Source organism: Hordeum vulgare, chromosome 6H, assembly GCF_904849725.1.
Source record: "Hordeum vulgare subsp. vulgare chromosome 6H, MorexV3_pseudomolecules_assembly, whole genome shotgun sequence".
Lineage (NCBI taxonomy): Eukaryota > Viridiplantae > Streptophyta > Magnoliopsida > Poales > Poaceae > Hordeum > Hordeum vulgare.
Window position 1 is genome coordinate 192,432,083 of NC_058523.1, and position 10,888 is coordinate 192,442,970.

A 10,888-nucleotide genomic window follows, 5' to 3' on the forward strand; every position below is an offset into this window, starting at 1 on the left:
TAGTTTGAGGAGTTCATGTATTCACCATGTGTTAATGCTTTGCTCCGGTTCTCTATTAAAAGGAGGCCTTAATATCCCTTAGTTTCCAATAGGACCCCGTTGCCACGGGAGGGTAGGACAAAAGACGTCATGCAAGTTCTTATCGCAAGCACATATGACTATATACGGAATACATGCCTACATTATATTGATGAATTGGAGCTAGTTTTGTACGTGTCACCCTAGTGTGTAATTGTTACATGACCAATATCATCTAAATCATTATCCATCATTGATCCATGTGTCTATGCTTTACATGTAATGAATCTTGCTAAGTTACTATTGTTGCTGCTACTGTCACACCTGCTACTCAATTGCTATTGTTACTACCATTACTAATGTTGCCAAAATTGTTGCTATCACTGTTAATGTTACTACTATCATTTGTTGTGCTACTAAATCCTTGTTGGAGAGAGATATCCCAGGTGTGTTTGAATTGACAACTCAACTGTTATGGCCAATAAATATTCTTTGCCCCCCCTTGTGTCGAATCAATAAATTAGGGTGAAATACTACTCATGAAGACTATTGCGGTCCCCTACACTTGTGGGTTATCAAGACCTTTTTGTGGCGTCGTTGCGGGGGAGCATAGCTTTATTTCTTATATTGGCTTGAGGATATCCAATTGCCACCATAAAGAATCTGAAAGATGATCGAACTAAGATTGTCCCCTCTCGCATGAGAGGAGGTAAGGAACTGTCATCTAGCTCTACTTTTGATTCACCTACTATTTTGAATCAGCTTGTTACACCACCACCTGTTGATCATTCTGATATGTCCCATGAACTTGATGATGCTACTTCTAAAATTAATCATGATACTATTCCTACACATGCTGAAACTGAAACTGTGCCACTAGAAGAACTACTTGATGCTCATATTGCTAGAGCTAGTGAACTTGAAAATGTTGAAACTGATGAAGATCTTGAATCACCTATTACACCTCGTCCACCTAATAGATATGAGTTACCTTACGTACCTGAAGGTTATGTTATGGATGGTGACGTAGGTAGAGACTTGCTTGCTTGCAATGATAGAGATGATTTGAAAAGGTTACTATGCAAACTAAAAGAAAAATCTATGATGGAGAAAATGAAACATGATCCTATATTTGCTACTTCTCTTATATTTTGTCACTCACAAGGACTATGAACTTGCTATGGACCCCGAATTAATTCCTATAGTAGAGCCTGATCCTTTTCATGGTTATGAAAATAAAATTACAGTTGAACACCTTATGAAACTGAATGATATTGCTCTTTGTTCACCAATGATGAAAAGATGCACTACTATTATATCCTTAAGCTTCTTCCTTTCTCGTTGAAAGGCGAGGCCAGGGAATGGTTTCTTTCTCTTGCTCCTGGTTATATTCCTAGTCCCGAGAATATGCATTATTACTTCTGTGGGAAATATTTTCCTGCTCACAAGAAATAAGCTACCTTATAGGAAATATTTAACTTTGTGTAAATTGAATAAGACAATCTCCCTCAAGCTCGGAGGAGCACTACTAGGAAAAACCTTATAGGTAGGAGCCTATTAGTAGTGCTGGAAAGTAGAAAGCGCTGCTGCTACTTAGCAGTAGCGCTGGAACATACTACGTGCTATTGCTAATGTCCTTAGCTGTAGCGCTGGCCTTATATTCTGCGCTACTGGTAAACAGGGACCAACGAGGCCACCTGCAGTAGCTATAATAGCAGTGTCGTTCCTAATCCAGCGCTACTACTAAGTTCCATAGTAGTAGCGCTGCATTGCATCCAGCGCTGCTGCTAAAAGGGGCCCAACGAGGTATTGACAATAGCTGTAGTAGTAGTGTTGGCATGGTAAAAGCAGTACTACTAAGTACAATAGTAGTAGCGCTCCTCCGGAACCACCGCTACTGCTATGTTGAGTTAACACCCCACGACGTGCCTAAAAAATTCCTAACTCTCCCCCACTCCCCCACCCCTTCTCTGCTCGATCTCAATCCATCGCCGCCTCCCTCGTCGTCGTTGTTGCCGCCGCCTTCCTCACCGTCATCGTCGTCATCATCGCCCCCTCCCCTCCCGCTCCGGTAAGCCCCCTTCCCCTCCCGCTCCGGTAAGCCCCCTTCCCCTCCCGCTCCGGTAAGCCCCCTCCTCATCCCACTTCGGTAAGCCCCCCACCCCCCTCCAGGTGCCACCGCCCCCTCCCCTCCCGCTCCAGGCACCCCAAGGCTGCTGCCATTTTGATGTTAGGGCCATCGGTTCAAGATGTCATCTTGAGATGCATGTTAATAAGAAATTCAAGATATGTTTGTTGAAGATCTTTTGATGGGCTAACTAGAAAGAAGGAAAAAAACATATGGTTCACACTTGAATATTATGTAAAGAATGTGAAATAAATCATTCCTGTTTGTAAATTTCATGTAAGTAGGCACATTAGGTTTGAATTAGACAACCAATGGTTTCAAACAACTTATTTAAACTTTGGAGAGGAAAAAGGGCACATACATATTTCACCAACCTACAACACTTGCATGACATGTTGGACACTGTTCATCCAAGGGATGGAAATACTCACACAAATACTACAAATATCATCCTTTTGTTGGTGTTAATGCATAAAACAATAGTGAGTTTCTCACTTTTGCTTGCTAAGTTGTGCTAAGTTTTGCCGGAATGTCCGAGTGGCCTATGTTTTTCCAGAATGTTGATTCATTTCCGTTCCGGCAAATTTCAGGCGCTCCATATGTCCACTATTTAGCAAAGGTCATGCTGAAAGTTTCCGTGAATTTCGACATGACTAGTGCTAGAAACTAGGACATATGGAGTGCTTGGGAATTGCCGGAAAGGGTAATGAATCAACATTCCGACCAAATATAGGTCCCTTTTTATTATTCATGCTTTTGTTTATATATAGATGTTCAGTTCTTTCGATATAGTGTCACGGTTGTTGTTTACACATTTACAAACATGCTCCATGGATTATAAGTTAAATTACCACATTAAAACAGGAAATGTGTGACGATGAATATTGGGAGTGTGAATATTGCGACGACTGTTGGGGTATGTGCGACACACCTCACCTGCGAGACGATAGGTTCTTCAGCATGAAGCTTGACGAGAATGGAGATATGTTCCTCCCTTGCCATGCAAGAAGATATGTGTTGGAGAGGCTCGGTTTCGAAGACAACGAGAGAATGGAGACGAAGAGCGCTAACCTGAGGACTATACATGGTCACACATTTGTTATCAAATTATTTAATTCAGTTTTTCACACAGAATTTGGGTCCCCAAATTGGGAAGATCTTTGCAAGGCATATGGATTTCAGGAGGGTATGGAAATAACCTTTGATCTTCGTCCTCAAGATAATATGCCAAGCAACATCGACATTTGGGTGGTTGTCCATATGCTTCCTGTTTTACCTCCATGTGAGTTCCTCAACCATATTTGTCAAGTAATTTGCATTCTATATTTAGAAATAGTTGGTGTTCATCCATATACTAAATTTGTTAAATTATAATTTACATCTTATTTCGTTTCTTCGAGTGAATTACGGAAATTAATTGACACGACACACTACACGTGTGGATCACATCTAACCTGGCAGGAGAAGGATGTTCTTCTCTACTTTATTGTTGGTGTTCTGGTTTCTAGGGATAACTTCCCGTATAATTTGGGAATTGGTCAAAATTATACATTTTACATGCCACTAGTGCATAGGTTGAGGACGGATGACATTCGCCGAAATATCTTGGTAAGAGTTTCCTAATTAAGTACGCTCTACTATTGCATAAATGGTGTTGATTACATTGCTAACTAGGTTATTATTATGTTCTTCAACAACAACTGCCACATGATGTAGTGCCTCTGTTGATGCACCCAGAAGGTAATATGAAAATTAAAAGCCCGCTGAGGGCTGAGTTCGATGCTCCATACTCGAGTAAGCGCAAATCAAAATCAAAAAGGCTCTAAATTGAAGCATGGAGAGAAACAAAGAAGGATCACAAGCCACAAGTTGGAGACCGTTGGATCTCTGTGCTTCATCATGGAGACATAGGTGTTATTCTGTTTTATGACATTATACCTAGGAGTGGGGACTAGGTCTTATGAGAGACAAGTTATTCTGGTTTATATTAACTTGACATGATCGATTAGGATGCATGCATATGATGACTATTATGACATTTTTCTGTTTTACTTTATGTGTATCATATGATAACTTGGTATATGATTAAGATGATGATGAGTTGTTACATGAGTGCGTAAGATGGTGATGAGTTATATGACATGATACCCCCTCTGTCCCAAAATTCTTGTCTTAGCTTTGTCTAGAAATGGATGTATCTAAATACTAAATTTGACTAGATACATTCGTATCTAAACAAATATAAGACAAGAATTTTGGGATGAAGGGAGTACTTTATGTGTATGATGTGATGCAAATACGTAGGGGGACATAAATACGTAGGGGGACATAAATACGTATGAGTGAATTCGTATCTAAATATGCATGTTTATTATGATATGATGAAACCACTTTATAGAGCATGCACAAATACGTAGGGGGACATAAATACGATGTGAATTAAATATTAAAAGCAAGAATATTAGCAGTAGCGCTGGAATATTAACAATAGCGCTGGCTTAGCAGTAGTGCTTTATTTATTCCAGCGCTACTGCTAACGTAGATACCAGTAGTGCTTTCAATAACGCGCTACTGCTAAGAGTTAGTTGTAGCGCGTTAGCAGTAGTGCTCGCCCGAGCGCTACTAGTAAGGGTAAAACCAGCGCTACTACTAGGGTTTTCCCAAGTAGTGGAGGCTTCTCCAGCTACTTAGAGCTTTGCCTAATTGTCCTCTTAAGAAGAATGAAATTCTTGATATCTTTTATAATGGACTAACCGATGCTGCTCCCAACTACGAAGCTCTTTTCTAGAGCGAGTCAACAATTCGTGGATCCATGGTTTGGATGTCAAGAAATTACCACCGATTGAAGAAATACATGGACTTGATACCCTAACACAGGTAGTAGAGGTAAACTCTCTCCGATCCTTTACTGAGAATGATATACCTTATGCTAAGACTCTCGATCAATGCATGGATGAATTTGACAACTACATTGTTAAACAAGAACACTTCAATAACTATCTTAAGAATCAATTGAATAATAATGCCATGATCATAGACCGCTTAAGTGACTTGATGTTTAGAATTGCTAATGATGTGAAAGGTCTAGGTAAGCATGCATCTATGGTTCACACCCAACTAGATCAAGTAGCCAAGTCACAAAATGATATGCTTGCTAAAATGAATAATTTTAATGTGACGCACTGACGCCCAGATCCTTATTTTGGCTCAAGAGCCTCAACAGGGATAGAAGCACATCTCATCATTTTGCAAGAATGGATATCGTTATAAGTACATGTACAAAATAGATGAATATATGGAATTGGCTTACACTCGCCACAAGCTACACCATAGACATCCCAATACAACAATATATTAAATCACCATGTGGAAGAGAAGGGTCTGACTACGAACGACATCAAACGATAAAAGAACGACATCCATCCTTGATATCCCAGGCTGCCGGCCTCGAACCCATCCTAGATCGATGAAGAAGAAGAAGAAGAAACTCCAAATAGAACAATCATCGCGCTCACATCAAATTATCGCTTTACCTGTACCTGCAACTAGCAATGCTATAAAAAGGTTGAGCAAGCGGTAACATAGCCAAACAGAGGTTTGCTCGGACGTGGAGGGGGTTAGGGCTTTCCATGGCAATGTTGGGAGGCTGACATTTAAGTGGTAGGGAGCGAGACATAACGATAGAAACAAGTCAACTAGCATGGCAATGATAGTAATGGTATCTAGGGGAATGGTCATATTGTGTGTGATCTCGCTTGGAAGAAGAACAAATCCGTGAAGCAGACGAACCAATCGTAGTCGAACGAATCCTCACACTTCAAAGTGGTTCAGAACTCTATCGAGAAGAAACAATCCAGAAACAACAATCAACACGTGATAGACACCACAACATATGCAAAACATGATTCACAATCGAATATGATGCATGTCCATTTAATTATGCATGCATGGCAAAGCTCAACAATCCACTCCAACACATTAAATGAATCTCAATATGCAATGAGTTGCATATTGACGAAACTCCATATTTGGATTACTTAGTTCACTCCCATTAAGGTACACAACAATATTAAATGTTGTTAAACATGGCAAGAGGTGAAGCATAACAAACTACACTATCTAGGCATTTTAAATGAGGTCGGAAACTACATATAACATTTCCGAAACGACCCCATATGTTAATTTCGAAATTAGTTCAGATCTGTACTAAACACATTTTATATTTCTTAAACAGAAAAATAAAGTGGACCATGTTATTCAACACGTCATTCTAGTCGATTTACATATATGGATCATCTAAAACGGAGCTACGGTCTAAAAGATATGAGCAACACAAGATGATATGTCATGAATGCAAATATATGCAAATGACAGCCACAAGCATGTTAAAACATGGATGAGAGAAGATATTATGAAACTACATGAGATTTTAAGCAAGTTTCATATATCGCACGTTCAAAACAGAACAACGGTTCAACATATACAACCAATACAAGAAATAGCTATAATCTGCCAAAAACAGCGACATGGCATTTTATACACAACAAAACAACAAACTAAAGGAATCTAAAATGTTCAAAAAAAATATGAGGCAATAGTGAGCAAGATGCACAACAACCATCTACAAATGGAAAATTGCATAGAAGCATGTATCACTAGGAAAAGAGCTCACAAAATGGCAAATCGAACACAATTTCAGACTTAGTGAAATTATCAATTTAACAGTGCAGTTTTTAACATGATGGCATATTGTCAGCAACAAAAACATATTCTACAGGGCTTATAATGGCATGAAAGTTTACAGCATGGTAGCAGGGATGATGCACTTGATTTCTTTCCATACTAGCAAGGTCTAAATATGCACACATTCATAGCTAGCATCAACACAACATGGCGTGCTGAAATATCAGATTCCCAGACTTAGAAATATTTGAGCCTACCAAACAGCAACATCAACATAGCATGTTGACATGATGAAAACTACATCTAAGCATGGCATACATGGCATGGCGACCTACTAACAGCAACTAGTCATAGCCTACCGCAATTCACTCCATTTCACACAATCAAAGAGGCATGGTTTGCTTAATACGGACTCCGCAAAATGGAACTTGTCGTTAATAGATTTCAGTTTTAACATGATAGCAACTTGAGAGAAATAAATAGACATTATAATGAACTTCTACCTAGCAACCAGAGGCATGGCATCAAAGTAGACATCACATAGGGCGATTTTTATGAAGACACCGCATACAAAAAACCTATGGTTTACTTGCAATCATCTACGCAACTTAAAAAAACACATTTGCCAAGTACAACATAATGCACTTTTGCAACAGAGTTTAGGGCATGTAAATAAATTCCTATATGCATGCAATTGATGCTATCACGTAGAGCACAAAAAATAGATCAATTTTCATGTATAGCACATTTCATTGGATGTGCGGTTTACTAGATATAGCTACTCAAAGATGTTGTCATGCTGGAAAAAACATACACTTGGGGACTTAGAGAAAAAATATGCCCTCTCAGAAACAGGACGGGGAGATCGAGCGGGACACATGAGGGACCCGTTTGGATGGGAGGACGAGGGCGTTCCGGGACCGCGCTTTGGAGATCTGGCCGAGGCGGAGGCGGTCGGCTGGTCGGGCGATGACGACGCCGGCGGTCGCTGAAGGAGGCCAATGAACGGACGCGGGGGGCAGATGTCAGTCAGATCCCCCGGATCCGAGCTGGAGATGGCCGGCGAAGGCGCTACATTGTTGTGCGGGCAGCGAGCTCGGGCTGTGGGCGCAGGGCATGAAGATGGTGGCGGAGGCGAGGTCGTGGTGCTCCGGCGAGCTACGGGAGGAGGCGAGCAGGCGGCGCGAGCGGACCAAGGCGACAGGGTTGGAGTTGTAGGAGGCCCTGACACGAAGCAGACGGTCGAGCTCCGGCGGGCGGCGTTTGTGTGGGTGGCTGGTGCGGCGGCCGTCATGGGAGGAGGTCGGCGTAGAGGCACACGGGGGTGGAAGCCTCAGGCTCGGGCGGGCTAGGGCATGGGCTGCTTCGGGCCTCGGGGGGCTGCTTTGGGTCCAAGCAGGCCGGGGCGGAGGGGAGGGAGACAGGGGTGCTCGGAGGGTGGCAATTGGCTGGCGCACGGGCCGAGGCGACCACATGGCGGCGCCCGACGATGCGGTTGGTCATGGCTTGCCAAGTGGCGGCGGGCATGGGGTGTGGCATGGAATTTGAGGAGGCAGGGGCTTCCATTTTGGACAGGGGTGTGCTTAAGTAGGCAAGGTGTCTAGGGTTGGAGTTTTGCTCCGTTTTTGGACCGTACGATGTCGATCGAACGGCTTCAAACGCGAAGGGGCTTAGGGTTGGCTTAGGTGGGCCAATGGGCTGTGTTAGGGAGGCTAGGTGTGGAAGAGAGGGAAGTTGTGAGGCCCGTGACATGTTTTTGAAACACCAAAAAACGTCCGATAAATAAACCAATGATGGTGCCGCTACGGTTGACCATTCGGACATCAAACGACCTCCGATTGCGACAAAATTTGGCAGGCGGTCTACCTACCCGATAATAAGACCGCACGCCAAGTTTCAACCCAATCCGAGAAATTTTTATACACACTTTTAAAAACAAGAATGAAAACGATGCCATGAGCACGTGCATGTGTGGTTGGTCTCGAAATGGTCAACGACAACACGGAGAGAACCGACAACTAATAACGGATGCAAGTTTTGAAAAACAATTGACGGCAACGGAGTGCCGATGCAATGCGAATGATGCGATGATGAATGCGACAACCATATCAATCACACGGTGTCAATGAAATAAAAGGGGAATCTACGTAGCGTTAGTTCCGGGTTGTTGCAACTCTCCTACACTAACAAGAGATCTCAACCCGAGATCTAAGAATGAAAAAGGGGAACAGGAAGACAAGAGGTAAAACTTAGTTGCTTCTTTGACAAACGAGTGAAACCAACAAAACTTGGAGGTTGCAAAGAGGTGAAGAATGATATGAGAAACAAACAAGAATTCAAAAGAAATTTTGGCAGCACTTCGGTAGGAAAAGAGGGAAAATTTGATAAGATGGAAAGATCTTGAAAATATAACACAACACTCTGGTTAAATGGATAAGCAAGAAAAGAACATGATCTTGATAAAACTAAATAATGGATAAAAGGGAGCAATATCACAACGCCTCCTAAACAAAAGAATAGAAACTAGAAATTGGGAAGAAAGAATGGATAATAAAATGACAACTTCTACCACAATTGAATTTGAAAAGAACAACCTTACAAAGAAGGATTGAACGGACTTGTTGGAAAATCAACAACGAAAAGAAGAAGCTTGTAGTGGACTTATGAACACCATCTCAAATAATGAGGTGGCAACCGGCTCATGGGTATATGTACCTAGGGTAGGGTCATAGGCCTGACCTACATGTCCTACCTAAGGACACGACATTAAGGACTTAAAGATTTCAAGGAAGACTCCGACTGACTCGTCATGATACATGGGTCACTCGATAGAACATCCACTCAAAAACTTTCTCCATCCACTCGACGGGAGACTTTCACTCGGAAGAACTAGAATCCAGTCGACCGCAGAAGATCAGAAGCCACTCCCGGGAGGCCAACAAGCAGGCATTCGACTGGTCGTCATAAGTAACATTTATTACGTACATTATCAGTAATATACGCCTTTATCTCTATTAATAGAACCCTTGGTTGTGTGGCCTTGATGAGGGGTAGAGCATTCTATATAAGCTACCCCTCCCCTCTGGCACAAGGGTTCACACCGCTTGTAACACACACATTCCACACGATAAGAGCTCCAGAGCACTGAGATGTAGGGCTATTACCTCCATGAGAGGGGCCTGAACTCATACATCGTGTGTACAAACTCGTCGTAGCTAGGACTCTGCTCTCTCCTTATGTACCCCTCACCTCTACTGTCAGGTTCGTTCCCACGATAGTTGGCGCCCACCATGGGGTCCGCGTCTAAGCGACTTTCGGCAAGTTTGTGATTTTCTTCTTCGCCGTGTCTTCCGACGGTGATTTGTTTTTGGGTTGCGAGATTCATATCGACGCGCTCACCTTCATTGCCGATGACTTGGCATGGCTTCACAAGGCGCCTCTCGATGTTGAGGCGCTCCCGATCCGCGAGGCGACACACTTCCGTGCAAGTTCCTGCGGCGTTCTTCTTCGGCATCCGTCGACTCTGCTGTCGATTGCCCTCCTCATTGTTTGTCGCCACAAGTGATACGGTCGCTTGCGACTTCAGCAAGGGTGAAGCATGCAGTGGCTCGCCAAGCATCGTCTCCGCAGATTGCGGCTATCGAGCCCGCCGAATCACTTTGCAGCGTGTTCGACTCGGCATGAGATCAGTCTGACGTCCCTTTCGGGTGCGGGAGCTGCGATCGTGCAACTGAGGTCTTCATGGAGGGTTCGATGCAAAGCCCACCTGGTTCGGCCGCGGCGGACACGAGGTTGGAGAGTCGTCGAGTGGGCACGCCCGCCATTGTCCTCCAGTTTCTGGTCGACATCAACAACAGTAGTTTCCGAGTGGATCTCAGAACAACCTTGAGGTATTCCGTACTCCATATCTGAATGTTGCAGCCGCCGCTAAGATAGCAGATTCCATCCAGCCATCAAATTCAGAGGCTAGCAGAGGCTTAGAGCAGATTCGTACATTACTTCAGGCAGCGCAGCAACAAAATTCGGTTGTATCACAATCGCTCAATAGATTGCACAGTA